Consider the following 19,846-nt stretch of genomic DNA (forward strand, 5'->3'; position numbering starts at 1 on the left):
ATTGATGTTTCAACAATGCTACCAACAACAAGGCGCATAATAATTGTTGCAGAAGCCATAGCAACAACGTAATGTAATACAAAGAATATAAATATAAAAGAGAAGCAAAATTGTCACACAAAACAAAATAACAAGCACAGTTATTCTGTATTCTCATTCAACCAGTTCATGTTGCAATCAGTGTGGCAAATGCAATTGTTGCTGCAGCATAAACAATAAAATCGAAGCACCCATCGAAGCTGCAAATAGCAGAACCAATCGGTAATAACAACAACAAAATATTGAGGTGCTACGAAAGCAGCATATTGTACTCATATTTATCTATCATTCAAACTCCTTACTTTGCTGCCGTTCTTTTGTAACATTTTTGTTGTTGTGATGGCTTTGCTCATTACTTGCAACACCGGAATTCTCATTATTTGTACTTTTTTATACAGAAATTGCTGTTGGCAACAGTGCCAGACATATATGTTTTGTTTTGTTTTTGTAATTTGTAAGGTTATTGTTGTTACCTAATTGTAAGTTTGTTTTTTACACCAAACACATGCGAATGTGCAAGTGACCTAAAAGGGAGGCTAATTTTAATTCTAGGTCCAACTTCTTGAACTTCGTTGTACACTGATTTTGTATGCGTGCTATCCATTTGTTATCGACAAGTTACCGGTTGTTATATAAGTGTTAACGTGGTAGGTGTATACAAGCTATCGATTTGTTATCGAATTTATATGGATCAGTTATCGGTTTGTTATCAAAGAGTTATCAGCAATCTACTATTTATCCAATAATTTTCGTTATGATATCAAAAACAATTTAAAATATTTGTTATTAAAAGTTATCGATATGTTATCGAAATTTATTGGTCTATTATAGCAAATTTATCGGTTATGGATAGAAAAGTTATCGATATGTTATCAAAAAGCTATCTATTTGTCATTGGAGGTGTATCAATTTGTTATCGGTGTGTTACCGATTGTTTATCGAAAATGTATTTATTGGTTATAGAAATTTTATCGATTTGCTTTTAAAAATATATCGTTTGGATATCGTAAGGTTATCCGTTTCCTATGGGAGTGTTATCAATATGTTATCGGCGGGTTATTGATTTGTTTTCTATCAGTGATTGGTTCCAGCCCGGGTCGCCCATGCAATAAAACTTCAATACCAAATCATTAACATATCTGTAATCCGTCATTAATAGTAAGTCGATGTTGACATACGCTGCCTTGATGTGGTTGTAGCATGCTCCGCCTACCACACGGCAGGTTCTGGTTTCAAGTCCCGGGTAAAGCAATATCAAAAATTTAGAAACAAAGTTTTCCTCTCAGCAGAAAACTTCGGTCTAAAACCCCTTCGGAGGTTATAGCGCCTTACATTTATTTAGTACGTAATGGCATACAGTAACCGAGATTTCGAGACTTTCTTGTAACAAAATAATCAATATTTTAATTAAGAAATATCTGTCCGTTAACCGGATAACTTTGCGACGATTCATTCCCAAAGACCGATAAAATCATGAAATTTGACCAAAACAGTATTGAAACTTGTATGTAAGTTGAGCTTAATACTCGAAATGGAAGTAAGGTAAAATGTTTGGTAATTAGCATGGCACGGCCAACATTTAGAAGAAGAATATTTAAAAGTTTTCCATATATGTATACATATAACGGCTTAAGAAAGAAGCTGAAAATATTCGGGTTGCCGTTCCTCAAGGGAACCCCGGTAGCGACACGGATGGCCATTTTTGCAGGGCGTTGCAACAGACGTAGCAGAGCCTAGAACTCTAGTATCTTCTCCGATCGGAGACGCTGTTGTATTGCACTTAGTCTAGACTCTTAAGCATAAAGGGGCTGGGAGTAGTGATATCATTAATCTAAGTTCTCTCATTGTGAATACAAAAGGTCGTACAACTTTTGGGGTTCATGATATAGGTTTATGATGAGTATAAGCACATGAATTCAATTAGGATAGATGACGATCCATCTTGATTTTTGGCATTAAGCAAGTTGAGGTTACGGTACATTTTCTATGTATCTGGCACTAGAAGTAGAAATAAAGTATGTGTTACGAGGCGAACTTTGGATAAGATTAGAAATGTATGAACAAAGACACAATGATTTTAATAAGTATGTTTGTAGATATATGTATATGTAAACATAACACAAAAAAGAAAACCATCAACATTGTACAAGTAAAACCAAATGACCTGTTAAATCAACGCTGTCTAATAAAAGAGAATTTTTAATATGCAACTAAAGACGCAGGGATTTTACATGACGGTTTTCAAAGAAGCCTTGGCAAACTAAATGCATATCAACAAGGTATCCGCGATTTGGGTGCCGAGAAACGTAACCGACGAGCATAAATAAATTGCTATTTTAAAGCAATCGAAAATTTAAAAGCAAACCAAAAGTTTTTTTTAAGGTTAGTGACCGGTATCCATCACGGGTATTTTCTCAAGCAGAGGCATTTGAAGACAGCTCTAATAAAATTTTTTCCTCTTTGCTATTCACAATGTGAAATATTGTTTTTAATTTATGAAATTTTCTTCTTCAAGGATATGTTAAGGCTTTTCAATTTCATCGCCGAAGAAACTTCTGTTAACGCTATGAACACATTCAATCTATAAGGTCCTTAAGAAATGACCAGTTAAGCCTTGGCTTACTTTACAGTGGCTTCCGCAGTGAACTTAAACTTGTTGATCCAAAATAAGTATAAAAACTAAAGTAGCAGTAACCAAAATCTGGGCTACAAAGACACAACGAGTAATCATGTCATTCCCTATCTCTATTTATTTATTCTAGATGTTACTTCTGAACCATACAGTCTAAATTGCGTTGTTCTTTTTTCACTTTTTTCACTTAGAGTGTTAGTAATAGACAATTGAATGCTCTTTTTGTACCAACATGAACACCGAAGTATGCTTTTTACTTAGTTTCTGCTTCTTTCTACTATATCTTTAACTTGCTTTTACAATCATTTGTCATTACGGGTATTTTCCGCTTTCAGTTTTTTTTTTTTTTTTTGCACTATATTTCCTTGCTGCTTTAATCACGTTATCTTCTTGTCACCTGGTCCTAATCAGCTGGAATAACACTCAGCTATGCAGAAGCATCTGAATTGAGTCATTCAAAAGTACGAACCTGCATCAAGCCTTACTACTACGATTCGAGGTCTTTGATGTGTGTCGAATTCCTCTAGTAACAATGCAAGTATTTCATTTAGCAGCAACAAAGACAGACAAAGTTAATTTGTATCAAACCGTTTATTTTGAAAAAGCCACCAAATTTCAAATAGTGACAAAGTTAAGCTGGTAACAACTCATCTACATACAAAACTACATTCATTTGCATGTGTCCCATTGTTGAAAACCACAAGGAAAACTGTATACAATTAGTAGATTCCACTTTGCTGTCCGCTCAAATTTCTAATGAGATACATGACGTGTTAATTCTGACACAAAGTCATGGGTTAATAAACAATCCAATAGCTGCTTGAGAATTCATATGTGTATGTAGTGAAGTTTGTATTTTCCTAGATAACCTGCAGCATACCAGCTATTGAAGTTGGATGTGTTAACATACGGATGTACGTATAGAAAACTAATGTTTTTAAATTAACTAGAGCCGGTGAGTTATCGGTTAGTTAGGGTTCAGTTATCCGATAGTAAACTAATAAACATTCGTCAATAAATAGATCACTTTTAACAAAAAATCGATAAATTGGCAATAAAGAGTCGACACCACGCCAGTAATAAATCGATAAATTTTTGTAAAAAAAATTGCTATCAATAAGTAGTCGGTAACTATTGGAAAACTTATCGTTAGATCACAAACTGTTATCTTCTCGATAACTTTTTCCATAGCATTTCGTAATTTGACAAATAGTCGCCAAGTTTTCAATAGTAAATCGATAAATTGTCGATACTTTATCGAAAAAAATCGGCAACTTATCGACAGTTTTTGTTATCGAAAAACCTTATAATGGATTTATAACAGGTCTATATCTCGTCGATAAGAAATTACAGCCCGATAATTCTTATATAAAAACCGTCAAAGTTTCGATAACAAACTCATAACACATCTTTCGTCAAGACTTAAATAAACAATGTGAAGGAAAATGCAGGTCTGTTAAAACAAATCCTTCAGAACTGCGACGGAATGTCTTCTGAAGTCTCCGGAGTATCATCCACATATTGAGGCGAGAACACTCCTCTTAGAGAAAAGAAATGAAATACTGAACAAACAGCTTCTGCTGAATACGCAGAATGTTGGGCATCCCATCAGGCATCTTATGGAATAGCTTACGCCTCCTGGGTATTTAAGAGGTCATCTCTGTAAGCACTATAAAGAAATCTTGCCCTTAAGAATGCAACCATTAGAAGAAAAGGAGCATGACAGGGCACTCACTGTTATCTACAAAAAGTAACTGGACTTATATACTAGAGATTTTTAAGGAAAAATACCGGAAACTTGCATTAGAGCAAAGTTTCCTCCCCAGGGACACCCGTGCCGCTCCAGCTCAACTTTGATCTGGATACTACAAAAGGTTAAAGCTTTATTTGTCCATGTATGTCCTCCACAACACCAATCATCTTTTCAGTTGCAAAATGGAACAAACACGCTTGTTCAAACACCACAGTTTAGTGTGATCGTGCCTTTCGAATAAAGCGAAGCATTGCCACAACAAGAACAACAACAATAACAACGTCGTCCGGTTCAGATTCTGGTCTTTTCTTCGCTTTTGACTCCATTTCACTTCTAATCATTTGTTGTTAACCCTGAACTCCTTAGAACGGTTTAGTTATTAGTGTAGAAGATAATGGCCAAATATAGCCCCAAGACTGCCATGAACATTGTATACTCCTCTCGAATCTTTACAGAATTCCCGGTAGGCTTTGGAATATTAGCGCCGAAATATTTTCCCCTCTACTTTCACCATTAATTGATTGCTTCATTTGGATTGATTTTGTATGGAATTTGTATATTTTGCTACATCTTTGCAGCTGGATTATGTGACTACTGTTTATTTGGGTATATATTCATTGTTTGATATGTTGCTCTTTTGAATGTCGTCCTAATTTGCCTTTCTCGTGGATAAGCTTTTATAAATATGTACCTAGTTGACTTGCATATTTTATCTATCGATTTGGACCACAGCTAATTAGTGCTTGATTGATGATGATTGTGTGAAAGTGAATAAACTGAACGACAAAGGGGTTGTGTGTGCTGCTATTAAATTTAAGTAAAATTTGTATGTTTCAAAGTGTTTTGACAATTTTTCGTGTATACGAAATTACTGGGCTCCAGAGCGCTTGCGAAGGGCAGGTGTTTGTTGGGAACAAAGCCTATTGCAATATCTCGGTCAAAATTTATTATTTCGAGTTGATTGGACTACTCCGATGCGATTTATAGCGATGTGATTTGAGCTCCCCTTTCATATACACTGCTGCTTAATGAACAGTAGCACCCACAATAAGCTGATAACTTGTAGGTAACGGGAAAATGGTTTATTGTCCCGAAATTTTTTTTTTAATGATCCACAATGAGGTATAACCAGGATAAACTGTTAAAAAAAGATAGAACAAGCAAGGAAGCCCAAGTTCAAGCGAAACCGACGTGAACTCTCTGTAGTTGGTTCACCACAATTAAAATTCATTCCCAATTCTCTCCAAGAAAACTGTATTATATATTAAAGGATACATTTAAGGAGGACTGCCGCGAACATTATATGATCCGAAAGCTGAAATATGCAGCTTATAGTACACATGAAAATAGCATACGTATTAACGCTTTGAAGGGGTTATTAGAGACACATTAGAGGTGGATGGTTTGCGCAAAGGTTCCCAAATCGCAGAAGGGGCTATATACGTGTACACCTATGGTTGCAATATAATGGAAGTAGAAGGGGTGTGGTATACTAAGCTGAACCAGAGGCAAACAGATTCTACAAGCTGCCAGATCATGGAAGTGTTCTTTTTTTTTTTTTTTGTGGAAGTAGTAGTCGTAGCCATAGCAGTACAATTACTGGAAGAAAATTGGTAAACTGCAGCCGTGTCAACTTTTATATTGACCACCAAGCAGCTATTAATCTTGCATAGTACAACATCTAAAAGTGTGTTAAAGTATAAGCAATCCCTAGAAAGAATCGAAATAATGAGAAGCATACACCTTTATTCGGTCTCAGGGCATGTGTTAAAATATGAGAATGATAAGGCGGTTGTGCTAGTTAAATGGGCGCATACCACGAAACTAGCTCCGCAGGCTGGGCCAATCCGATGGGTAAGATTAAGAGAAGGCGAGAGTTTCATATGATCGAACAAGCGAGATAGACGTGGACACAACCACGGGGCTGTTAAGTGTCGGAGATCAAAAGTAAGTCTTCCAACCTTAGACTAACAAAGTTGATCTTATCATTTCTACCCCAGCGGGTTAGGTGGCTTAGAAGAGCGGTAGTTATGCCTGTCGTAAAAGACGACTAAAATACCGAATTGATTCAAGGGGTTGTGTAGCGCAATATATAGCTTATCCAACCCAATTGTCAACTCACCTATCCGTTGCGAAACTTGTTTATGAACAGCCGATGCTCTGACGACCCCGAACTACTGATGGATGTAGGCGGTGGGTGGGCGGGATGGCCTAGAAAGTTCCATGTGGTCACACCAAATCGTTCCCGAGATGGTCAGGCTAGTACGTTTATGGTGCTTCGTGCAGGAACATATCGGATCTGCAACCGGCAATGGACCACCAGCATCGACAACACTCCCCAAGGCCTTTGGAGAGTGCCCTTGTCGCTACAACAAGAACATCTTATCATTGCAAAGTGAGGACCATAGAATAATAAGGTATATTTTGAATGGACACTACTTTCTGCCCTTAACTTATGCTTGGTCACTGATATTAGATGCAGGAAGTGCGGTTTGTGGTAGGAAATGATTGAATACATTTGTGTTCATGCACTGCACTTGCCCAGCTAATACTCCAGCTATAAGGAGTGATAGAGCTATCAGATATATAAGCAGTAAGTGGTATAGGTCCAACAAAGCTTCTCGTATTTGCCAAGACGACAAAGTTATTTTATAACAAAGTTCCTGGGTTTTGATAGGCTTTGGACTTATTCTCACGGACCGGCCAGTTTCAACCAACCTTACCAAGGACCAACTCCATGAAAATTTTTATAATGACATCTCCAATTTTCTCTGATTTTCAGCCTAAAAACCTTTAAATTTTCTTCTTCTAGATGTGGCACGTGCCACGCCCATTTTCCAAAATTTTTCAAATTTTCGATCTTAATATATCAAGTTCCAGTGCCTTATATATCTTTGGTAACAATTACCGAATCCTTTGGTTGCAAAATCGATTTTATTATATTTCATAAAATGAATGTATAGTGGCGAGGATAACGTCCCTGCCAAATTTAAATACTATATCTACAACGGTTTAAGATCTACGGACTGAAAACTTACAAAATTTCATCTACTAATGTAGGCGATGCCACACCCATTTTCCAAAGTTTTTCCATTTTTAGTAATGAAGTCAACCAACGTTTAAAGTTACATCGCATTATGCATTTTTGTTAATGATTTATCGCATTTTTTCAATTTTGTGAAATTTTCGATACCGAAACGTAGTTATCGCATGATTTCACCCGTTTCACCCATTGATTTTCGAAGTTCTATAAAAAAACCGATAGCTCGTCAGAAACTTTGTCATCGATAATAAACCGGATACTCATCGATAAAAATTCAATAGCAAATCAATAGCTTGTCAATAACATTGTTATCGATTACAAACTGATAATATTTTGATATCAGTTTATCTAATAGAAAGCTGATAGTTTGCCAAACACTTCTCAAATAGATCAAAAATTTTACCGAAATGGCCCTAAATTGTTTCCAACGCGGTTTGGAATATATCGGTAATAGGGTTTGAAATGGTTCGCAAATTATTTCGAAAGTTGATCGAAAATGGCTTCGCAGATACGGCTATTGATTCCGATGTGCTAAATACGTTAGTCACTATTCCAAAAAGATCATCATATGATCCCTTAAAGCTCCAGACATCATTCTGAAAAGATGCTAGGCGATTGCGGAAAACCTCTCGAGTTAGACCTTCTTGTAGCCGGTAGTCTACATTTGTAGAAAATTCAGAAAAAACTAAAAAAAACCAAAAAACTAAATTTATTAAACAACAAGGCCCAAGGTTTTTAGAAGCTTCCTGATTATTAATTTTGAATCGATTTAATGCATAAAATTATTCATAGTATATGCCTTACCATGAACTTGAACCTTCCTGCATAAAACTCAACCTCCCAGCCGTAACAATAAATTTATAGACATCATATAAAATGTAGCGAAAATTTCATCACATCATTCATTGACTTAAATTCGTCAAAATATAATTTTTCATCAGTTATTACTACTATCTTACACAAAGGCAAGTTAATGGTGTTATGACTTAGTCGAACTCCATAGATTTCTACTAAGTGTCTGAAAGCTTTAAAGCGGTTCATCTTCGCCGATCTACCTTATAGAAGGCAGCTGGATTTCGGTGATTAAGAACTGTGTCTATTGGATGATTTGCATCCAGAGGGAATATCCGGCACCATTATCGATATCTTGTGTTCATAACAAAGAGAAAAAAAGGACAATAAAAAAATTATCAAAAATTCACCCAGATCCGTGGTAGAGCATTAGGTAAAATAGAAGCAGGGAAAATATTGGAAATGAGTACGTTCAGAGAGAGCTCTCCCGCAGTACCGTGCAGTATTTAGAATTCCAGCGCTTAGAAGCAGTGATCGAATATCCAACCTGGAGTGCAAGCGCTTTACGTGGGCCGTGAGAAAATAGAACTACGCCTTCGGTGGAAGTTTTTCTGTGAATAAACCTCGCAGCAGCAACCAGTATGAGGAGGAAGAAACTTAAAACAGTAGAATGAAACAAATACTTATAAAAAATTCAACTTATCCTATACGTAGTCCACATTGTGAATGGTTTCAGTCAACTCGAGCTTAGCACAGACTTTGGTTGTTTTACTTAGAGCTGAAGTAAAATTTAGACTACGTTACCCAAGTGGCAAATTTAAATTGAACCAACCTTTACCTTTAGTTTAAACTTAGATGCACGGGAAACTCCGACCTTAAATATGTTACATTTATTGAATTTTTAAACAAATATATTTGAGAAAAATTACAAAATTAGTACCCCGCTATAGCTACTAGGACATATTTCTGAATTTCACTTCTTCATCATCTAAGTTAAGCAAGCATTTGCATGATTGCTACAAATATAGACTTCCCGTAGCCTACTTAAATTTTATATCCGGTTCCCTTCAGAAATCGTTTCTTAATAATTCATAAAATTACGCTAAATAATTTAGAAATAAAACCCCGAAATAGTTCCTTAATTTTATAACAAACACGCATACATATGTATGTTCCCTGACTACCTGCAAAACGGCTCTAAAACATACCCGAAACATTCAAGTGTACACTGAATTGCCTGTTTCGCAAATTTTATTGTACAATAAATTGTATTTTACAATAATATTTTATTGTACAATAAATTTCTAAAGTACAGTATATTGTATTGTACAATAAATTTTATTGTAATTACAAGGCGCGATATACCTCCGCAGAGAGAGGGAGCATTTCCTGCACGATTTCTAATAATGTACTAAACAATATACATACCAAGCAAGTAAGAGCTACGCAATAGTGTGACTATTCGATTGTTTGAATATTCTATGTACTGTGTTTAAACCCCCTCCCCCCCACTGAGTTTACTATTCATAGAACTATAACTATCTCATAACACTTGCTGTAGAAATCACTAGATACATATACTTCCCTGAAACCTCTATTTTTCCTCTTTCATCGAATTTATTTTCAAATCTGTCTACGATTTTCCACACAAGTGATCAAAGATATTAGATACAATTGAATTGGTTCGAATTTACATATGGAGTATAATTTATTTTTATTTGCATTGTATATTTCCGTATTTGTACAGAATTGCTAGCATTTGAGATGTGTTAATATATTCATATATATGTATGTACGCATGCAACGACAGCATGCTAACAGCTAACGCCTAACGGAAACAATTCAATCAATTTAATGCGACAAAAGCTTTTTGAGTCATTGATTAGATATTGAGGGCAAAGTATTGGCCACAGAAAATAAAAGTTTGCGTTCACACACATGTAAGGGCATGTATACAAAATCAAACAAGTAAGGAAGGCTAAGTTCGGCTGTAACCGAACATTACATACTCAGCTACTAGCTTTAAAGACAAATGTTGGAGTTGAATGTTGAAATAATTTACTTATATACTGTAAAGATATTAAATTTTTTTTAAAATTTGTCTTAAAATTTTTTTTTTTAAGTGGGTGTGTTCGTCATCCCATTTTGCTAATTTTTATTTAGAACATATACGGTAATAAGAGTAACGTTCCTGCCGAATTTCATTATGATATCTTCAACGACTGCCAAATTACAGCTTGCAAAACTTTTAAATTACCTTCCCTTAAAAGTGGGCAGTGTCACGCCCATTCTCCAAAATTTTACTAATTTTCTATTCTGCGTCACAAGGTCAACCCACCTACCAAGTTTCATCGCTTTATCCGTCTTTGGTAATAAATTATCGCACGTTTTCGGTTTTTCGAAATTTTCGATATCGAAACAGTGGACGTATTGACTATAGATTTCGTTCATTTTAAATGGCGATCTGAGATGAGTGCCCAGGAACTTACATACCAAATTTCATGAAGATACCTCAAAATGTACTCAAGTTATCGTGTTTACTGACAGACGGACGGACGGACATGGCTAAATGGATTTCTTTTTTCGCCCAGATCATTTTGATATATGGAAGTCTATATCTATCTCGATTAGTTTATGCCGTTAGAGGATACCGTTATGCGAACAAAATAAATATCTGTGAGCTCTGCACAGCTGAATATAAAAAGTATGTCAACGCCACGACGAAATTTCAGAGAGACAATAACAAAGTACCCTAGAATCAGAAGCAAGTTTATACACAGTTCAATTTGGAGAAAGCATGATCGAAACTTAACTGGTTGCAACATACCTACCAAAGCTTCGATACTGTACTTCAAGTGTACAAAGGATGTCCTATGAAGATATTAACTGTACCGATTTTTGCCAGAAATGCTACTCGGACAGGCCCTTTGCACTCACGGAGATGGATGGGCAGGCTCTTTTAATACGCTTACGGGAGTATTTGTCGATAGATTTTAATTTTTGTTTAATTATCGCAAATTATTTTTAATTTTTAGAATGTTTATATTGACGTCACTTTTATTTTTTTTTATGTACATAACTATTTTATGCTAAATAACAATAAAAAAATGGTAAGTCGATGCACCAGAACCAGTCTTTTTAGGTGGTATGAATATGTTTGCGAGTAATTGGTTACTTTTAAATAAAACAACGTAATTTCAACTTTGCACAAAGCGGACTACATTGTGGGGAACAATTGTGACCCAACTTACGTTTAAGTCTCAGTCACAGCACGCTCTCTCTAGGGAGTAGTCTACGCTTTTTGGAAGGTGAATACATGTTTTAATGGAGCTAAAAGAGCCATGCACTCAATCTAGTTTAGTGATAACTAACTAAATTCTAAAACTACAATCAACTATACATATGTCGATAGTCATACGTTTAATATATAGAAAAAAATAGTATACGCAGTTACGTTGTTTTAACATTCGTAGTCTAAATGTGGGTAATTTTTGGAAGTGCCATTTCCTGGCTTATTCGTTTCGCATCAACTAACACAACAGAACAAATACAGAATCTTGTGACCGTTGAGATAACAATAAACAGCAAATTGGTATATTTGACATAAAAAATCTGTCCCATCAATATCACTATCGGAGATATTGGGCATAGTTAACTCAACAATACTTCATAATAAAAAAAAAAAAAAATTTAAAAGTATGCAAATCACGAACACGCTAAGAAGCACTTCACGTCAAAATTATTTTTAGCGTAACAATAAAATATATAGACAAACAAACGGTCTTAGAATGGGTAACCTGAAATTAGCACCCATTTTTGCAAAATCGTTTTTGTTTTATCGGCCTATTGATAAAGGGGTCCAGGTTCGATAATGGCTTAAGTCCTAGGTTGCTTCTAGTATTTGTAAAGAAGACGGAGTTATTTTATAACATAGGTCCTGGTTTTTGATAGGGTTTTTCAGTTTGGTCGGCAAAACAAACTTCTGGTAATACTACGGACTCATTCAGACTATGTGAGGTCCTCATGGACCGGCCAGTGCAACCTATCCGAACATAGTGAAAGAATTGGAAAAGAAAGTGTGGCACCTGCTATGCAACTTTGAGTTCCATATCTCTCACATACCGATTAATGCATATCCCCGAAACCTGGCAAAGCTGTCAATATTGATAATGTTAAGGTTTTAACGAAAATTGGTGTAGACTGAAATAAAGGCTCTGGCTCCTACCATACAAATTCCAATTTTCATATGTAAATATCCATACATAGAATTTTATTATCATATCGTTGGCATGGAGTATAAACCTGCTAAGTACCATTTTTCCAAATATGACTTTTATATGAAGCTAAATAGAGCATTAATTAGGCAAAGCAGTAACCTCAAATATAAAATACACACAAATTAAAAACCCTAAGTATTTCACGAGTTCATTTCATATGGCTAAAATGAAAAATTCAAAACAGTTTTTGTCTGTTTAATACGCAGTCGCAATGATATTTCAACTTCTTTTTTGTTTAGCCCATTCTCAAGGGTTACCCCATTTAAATAAGTAATTTGGCCGTTTAAAAAAAAACATTAATTCGTGGGTTGAAAATTTTGAACGATGAGTTAAAATACTAAAATCGCTTGGTAAGTGGAGTTTTGTTTGAAGCTACTCAAATTCGGAGAAATGTATATGTCCCATGTAAAAAAATTCGCACTGCAGTTTTAATTTTGACATCATTTATCTAAGAAATTGAATTGGTCGAATTCTCGACCCCGGGCGATACTAGTCTATATAGTTAATGATAGTGAAAAAAGATCTATTTTATTTGGGGATTTTAAATAACTTTTGTTATTAGTAAATGCAATAAAAAGAAAGATTTCTTATTATAAGGCCGATTCGGGACATATTATATGGCTATTTTACAAGGAATTATAATACCCAACTTTTATGTTTTTGCATAGTCCTGAAAATCAAACAAAATTAACCTTACGTAAGGCCATTTTTTTGTTGGCCATACCCAGGTGCAGTTGTATGCATATTGCAAATATATGTGAAATTTCCAGTCATTCATGCAGCAAATAACAGAGAAACAGGGGAAACTAATACACGGTTCGTTGAATGCTTTCAAAATGCAGGCAAATCCTATTCAAGCAAATAAATGAACGTCTGACCCAAATTTAGTCGAACCATGTGGTTACTGAAAAAAAAAACGGAAGAAGGACCGACAGCAAATGCTACAAAAGCTAAAATTTGCTTTTATCAAATACAGTTGACCAAAATTTATCAACAACAAAGGAGCACACTTGCGATTGATATTACTCACTCAGTCATGTCGTACAGTCCTCGTTTGTAAAGCGAATAAACGTAGAATATGACATGAGGCAATGTTGATGAAGTATGAATGTTTCCTATATTATACATAAGTCAGAGGTGATGGAAACTTTAAATCACAACATCTTGCGTAAAGACTATAAGACACATTATACCTATGTATACATACAATGAATATATACTCAAAAAATATTTGCTAAAAACGTGGAAAACGGCTACTAAAATAGGGAAAATGATATATCATATTTCGCCATAGAAAACCTTCTCCAAATCTGGACAAGTAATTATACCTTTCATGAAAATAATAGTCCGAAATCAGATAGCGAGGGATTTTCTCCGGTATTCTTCAAACTATGTTCAAATACAATTTCTGAACCCCTGGCAATTCTTTTCCAAGAATGCTTGAACCATGGGATATTTTTAGACTCTTGGAAGTTATGCTCCGTAAATCCGGTATTTAAGTCTGGTGACCGCAATGATATTCGCAACTACAGACCTATTGTTAAGCAAAATACTCTGGCAAAACTATTCGATAGTATCTTTCATAGCAAATTGTTTGACTACATAGTCAAGGCTATTTTTTAGTGTCAGCATGGGTTTTTTCCTGGCAGTTCTACTTCTACCAATCTGGCTTTATTCACTAGCCAAATTGTAGATGCCTTTGAGAACCATGCGCAACTAGACGTCATCTATACTGACTTCTCGAAAGCATTTGACAAGGTCGACCACTCTATACTATTGCAAAAACTAGGGATGTACGGAGTGACCGGAAGTTTGCTGAAGTTCTTCTCAAGTTTCTTATCGAATAGACAGCTTTTTGTGTCAATCGGAGCCAACCAGTCTACTGCGCTTATTAACGCTTGGTCTGGAATCCCACAGGGAACCCACTGTGGCCCTCTGTTGTTCCTAATTTTTATTAATGATCTACCTCAAAAATTCAAATTTGCTAAATGTTTAATGTTTGCAGACGACGTCAAACTCTTTCCAACCGTACGGGATACTTCTGACAGCATTAACTTGCAATATGTTCTCGATTCTTTTAATGAATGGTGTTCAAGTAATAACCTACTTTTAAATACTAACAAATGCTGCGTGGTTTCCTATTCTAAAAGGGTCACTACCACCTTTTTCAACTACAAATTAAATGCTGGATCTTTAAACCGTTGTCGAGAGATAAAAGATCTGGGTGTAATTTTTGACAACCAACTTTCTTTTTCTGGTCACATCAACTTTATTATTTCCAAATCTTTTGCAATGGTTGGGTTTAGTAAACGTAATTCCAGGGACTTCAAGGATCCGATGACTTTGAAGGCACTTTTTACGGCATTGGTAAAAAGTCGTCTGGAATATTGCTCGATTATATGGAGTCCATTCTATGAAGGTAGCTCACATAAAATTGAGAGAGTTCAAAGAATTTTCACCAAAATTGCTTTGCGTATGCTTCACTGGCCCGATGGCTTCCCATCATATATCAGCAGGCGTATGGTGCTCGGACTCCAGGCTTTGTATGACCGTAGAACTTGTATCTCACTCATGCTTGCCTATAACGTTATCAACGGTAATATAAACTGCCCTGATTTATCTACTTTATTCGTTTCATATATTCCACCACGTGATCTAAGGCACACCAGACTATTTGTTGAAGTAACTCATCGAACGAATTACGCGTTGAATGAACCCATATCCAAGGCTTTACACCTAGCAAATCGATATAGTGGTCTTCTTAACTTTAATAATAACATTTATAAATTTAAGCTTGAACTTTTCTCTATTTTTAACTAGTCTGTAAGGAAGTTTGTACTTTTTAGACCGAAAAATATAAATATAAATATAAATATAAATATAAAATGAAATGGTATATTAACTTCGTCACGAATCCCAAAATTGTAAGTCCTTAAAGGAAAATAGATAGACCCACCATTAAGTATACCGAAATAATCAGAATGAAGAGCTGAATTCATTTAGCCATGTCCGTCTGTCCGTCTGTCCGTCTGTCTGTTTGTATGAAAACTAGTCCCTCAGTTTTTGAGATATCTTGATAAAATTTGGTGAGCGGGTGTATATAGGTGTCCGATTAGACATTTATCGGAACCGGCAGGATCGGACTACTATAGCATATATCCTCCATACAACCGATTTTTCAGAAAAAGAGGATTTTTGTCATATCTTCCTCAATTTATCAGACTGAAGCTTCAAACTTTACCATAATACTTTCGTATATTGCACATACTGTTGTCTGAGAAAAAAGTACGAGATCGGTCGTATATATAGCATATATCCCCCACAACCGATTGTTCAAATAAGAAACATTTCGCAATTTCTGCCCCATTTTAACAGCTAGAAGCTTCAAATTTCACCAAATGCTTACGTACATATATAGCATATATTGTTGTCTTAAAAAATCTTACAGATCGGTGATATATATAGTGTATACCCCATATAAACTGTCATTTATGCCCTCCTTTTTACGGCTAGAAGAATCAAATTTTATCAAAAGCTTACGACTACGTCATATATTGTTGAAATAAGTGATTCGTGGTCATAATTTTTATATGCAGACCACAGAAAACGTGAAACTTTGCATCCTTGCACAAACTACCTACCTATTTTTTATTTATCCTAAAAATCGCTTAGGTATGTACATCTGTTCACTATATATTTATTATCTTATACAGTCGATTATTTGGATATTATATTACGAATGGGATAAGATTATTGTCCAGCCTCTTTCAGGAAAGGTAGCAAGTCTTCGGCACAGCCGAAAACAATCCTGTCCTTACTTGTTTTCTTTAAAATTCAAACAATTTTTCCCAGTTGTAGGAATAATTTTCTTAAAAATGGAGAAAATTGTATAAAAATAAGTAAGGACGGGACTGTCATCGGCTGTACCAAAGACTTTATATCTTTCATTAATGGAGCTGAGCAATAATCTTATTCCATTCGTTATGTATAATATATACATAGAGAACAGATGTACGATGTAAGGGATATTTTCGATATATTAAATCTTACAAGAAGGTCGGTAATCCTCACAGAAATTTTCACCTTTCTTATTATCTGCATGAAATAGTTATGACCATGAATCAATTATCTGAACAATATTTGACTTAAGCGTAAACATTGGGTAAAGTTTGAAGCTTTTAAATCTGAATAATCGGTTTGTATAGGAGATGTACTATGTGTTCGACCGACCTCTACGATTTCCATATGCAACAGCCAATACTTTAGGAGTAATCATTTATTAAAATTCTAAGCTTCTTGGTGCTAAAATTTGGCAGAAGTTACGAAAATTTTCTTATCTGAACAATGGGTTGTATGGGATAAATACTATATATGCCCACGACCGATATTTACAATTTTGATATTTAACAATATATACTTTAATCACAGTCATTTAGTGAAATTTGAAGCTTCTTGGTGCTAAAATTTGGCAGAAATTACGAAAAGCTTCTTATCTGAACAATGGGTTATATGGGGTATATGACCGACCTCTACTATATTTTCAGACAAGAATATATGCCATATGAGGAAAGCATCTATGTGATAAATTAAGGAAAATATGACAGAAAAACCTCATTTAAAAAAAAAAAAACGGGGAAGAAAAATTGTGCCTCAAATTAATGAAAAGTTTATACAAAAATAAGTTCTCACTCTTTGAATTGAGATTAAAAAAAAAAAACAAGTAAGGAGGCGACAGTCTTCGGTAGTGTTGAAGACTTCATACCTTTTATGAATGTGGCTGAACAATGATCTTGTCCCGGTCGTAATCTCCAAATAATCGGATGTATACGATAAGAAATATATAGTGAACAGATATACATACCTAAACGATTTTTAAGATAAATATACAATAAAAAATGCCAAAAACCCCCTTATCTGATCGATCGGTTGTATGGGATATATACTATATATAGCTCTGATTAAAGTGATTTTTTCAGAAAATCTTCTATGATATATTGAAATATATATCACTGATTTTCACGTTTATACTTTCTAAATTAAGGGAGAAATGGCCAAAAACCTTTCTATCTGAACGATCGGTTGTATGGGTTATAACTATATATAGCTCCGATCAAAGAGATTTTTTCAGGATATCTTCTATGATGTATTAGAATATATATCGCCGAGTTTCACGTTTGTACTTTCTAAATTGCGGAAGGAATGACCAAAATCGTCTTATCTGAAAGATCGGTTGTATGGGAGATATATGTTATAGTGGTCCGATTCTACCGGATGTGACAAATGTCTAATATAATACAAAAATACATCCTTGTGCCAAATTTCATTGAGATATCTCAAAATTTGAGGGACTAGTTTGCGTTCAAACAGACAGACGGACGGACGGACAGACGGACATAGCTATATCAACTCAGTTCGTCGCCCTGATGAATTCGGTATACTTAATGGTGAGTCTATCTTCTATATTTCTCGAAGTTACAAACATCGCACTAAAGCTAATATATCATTTCATGTTCATGAAAGGTATAAAAATGCAATTTTGTAACTATTACAAGAGTGGATTTTTAATCGAGGTGCTGAGCTTTACGCTAGAATGCTCTTATTCACTAAGGTAATTCCTACATGTAAATGTTGGGAGAAATATTCAATTAAGTATTAAAAAAGAAATGTCTTTATGGCTTAAGGTAAGTATTTTTTTTTTCTGATTGTATCGTCGACGTCCACGTCGATGATTAGCGATGAAGTTTAACAAGATTGAAACAAATGAAAGATGTTAGTGTTCCATGGGAATACCAAATGTGTCAGTTTTCGCAACTAGCGACAATATATAAATCAGTAATCTTCTACCAACGATATAGTAACTACAAAACGTTAAATTTTAGTTAAGCCTAAATTTGTTTAGTCTTGCAGCACTTACCTCATAATACTGCTGTGTTCCCATGTATTTTTATCCCAATAAAAATTGTAGGTGTTTAACAAGCTCTAAAACAAGAAAATAACAATAATTTAAGGTTTATTAGTATTTGTTGTTATATTGCTTGAAATATTCTATGTACTTATAAAATATCATCTTTAGTATGTAAACTAAAAATTGATAACAGCAAAGTCGAGAACAGCATACCATTATTACCATAGTAAGATGTTAATTTTTTGCCTGGCTGATTAAATATATAACGCTCTTCCAAACTTTATCAATATTCTGTTAGGAATAATACTTAGCAAGTTTACGCTCTGAACCGAAACAGGATATATACATATGTGCTAATTGAAGCTTCTTTGGCATTTGGCTAAAAGGATTGCGACGGAGCTCTTCCCACATTTTCGATTGTATTGTAACGAATTCTGGGTAATTACTGAAATTTATACACCTTCTGCTAACGTTCAAGTCGCTGAACTGTCGAATAAATAACTCCAATATTCAGTATTGCAAAATGGTATTTATTTATACTACTTTGGGAGTTGTACAATTATACTGCACTATCACGTATTTCACAAAACGTGTTTAAATCAAACTGATTAGTTATTCCTCAGCTTGCCCTAGACTTTTCACGAACATGGAACTGTTGTATCGCATACTTGGTTGTGAATATTAACTTCTGCTGTTAGCTGATGACTACATATGTGTATGTGAGATATTCTTCATCGCCTCTTATGTAAGTTTGGTTGCTTGCTGTTTTTGTTGTTGTGGTTATTTACTAACAGCTTAGTGACGCTATTATTCGCCAAAGTATTAACGAAAGGAGAATTTGCAATAGCAGTAGTAGTTTCTTTCTTACAAGTGTTATACTAAAGATGTATGATATTTATTGCGCAAAAGCATCATGCACTCAACGCCAGGGTCGTGTATGCGCAGTTAATTCTTTAGGGCGGTTTTCTCCATCTTCAGAAATACAATACCCGGAAACAAGCCAAACAGCTAGCTTTTATTAACATTTTTCCCTTGGACTTAACTGGGAAGCGAAACTTCAGTTAGCATGAAGAAAACGAAAATTTCGATAACTGTTACATAAGTGGCTAACTAAATATGATGAAAATAACCCTTAAACAACTACATTCATGTGAAAAGTCAACTGCTATTGTTTAAGAAAATTGCCAACCTAGATGCCTCTACTGTAGTTTCCAGAATTAAATCAGCTCCTCACCTGCATTACAACCCTAACTGGTTGCACATCTCAGAAAAAAATGTCATGTCAAGTTTTCTCAGTTTCAAAATTTTTCTGCCTCATTATCCTTTTTCATAATAATAATAATGAATTAATGGCTTTATCGCGATATACTTCCGAGCCTTCCTTTCAACTTTTTGTGCGTTACTT

The 19,846-nt window shown here is 34.9% G+C and overlaps 1 long non-coding RNA gene across 1 annotated transcript in view; it reads right to left on the minus strand.

Annotated features, from left to right (window-relative positions):
* Positions 1–18,450: 18,450 nt before the first annotated feature.
* LOC137244499 (uncharacterized) overlaps positions 18,451–19,846 on the minus strand; it is a 290,699-nt gene continuing 289,303 nt past the window's right edge. Inside the window, exon 4 of the long non-coding RNA XR_010951052.1 lies at positions 18,451–18,515. This is a non-coding gene — a long non-coding RNA (uncharacterized lncRNA). The remainder of the gene's footprint in view (positions 18,516–19,846) is intronic.

Source organism: Eurosta solidaginis, chromosome 1 (assembly GCF_040869045.1).
Source record: "Eurosta solidaginis isolate ZX-2024a chromosome 1, ASM4086904v1, whole genome shotgun sequence".
Taxonomy (NCBI): domain Eukaryota; kingdom Metazoa; phylum Arthropoda; class Insecta; order Diptera; family Tephritidae; genus Eurosta; species Eurosta solidaginis.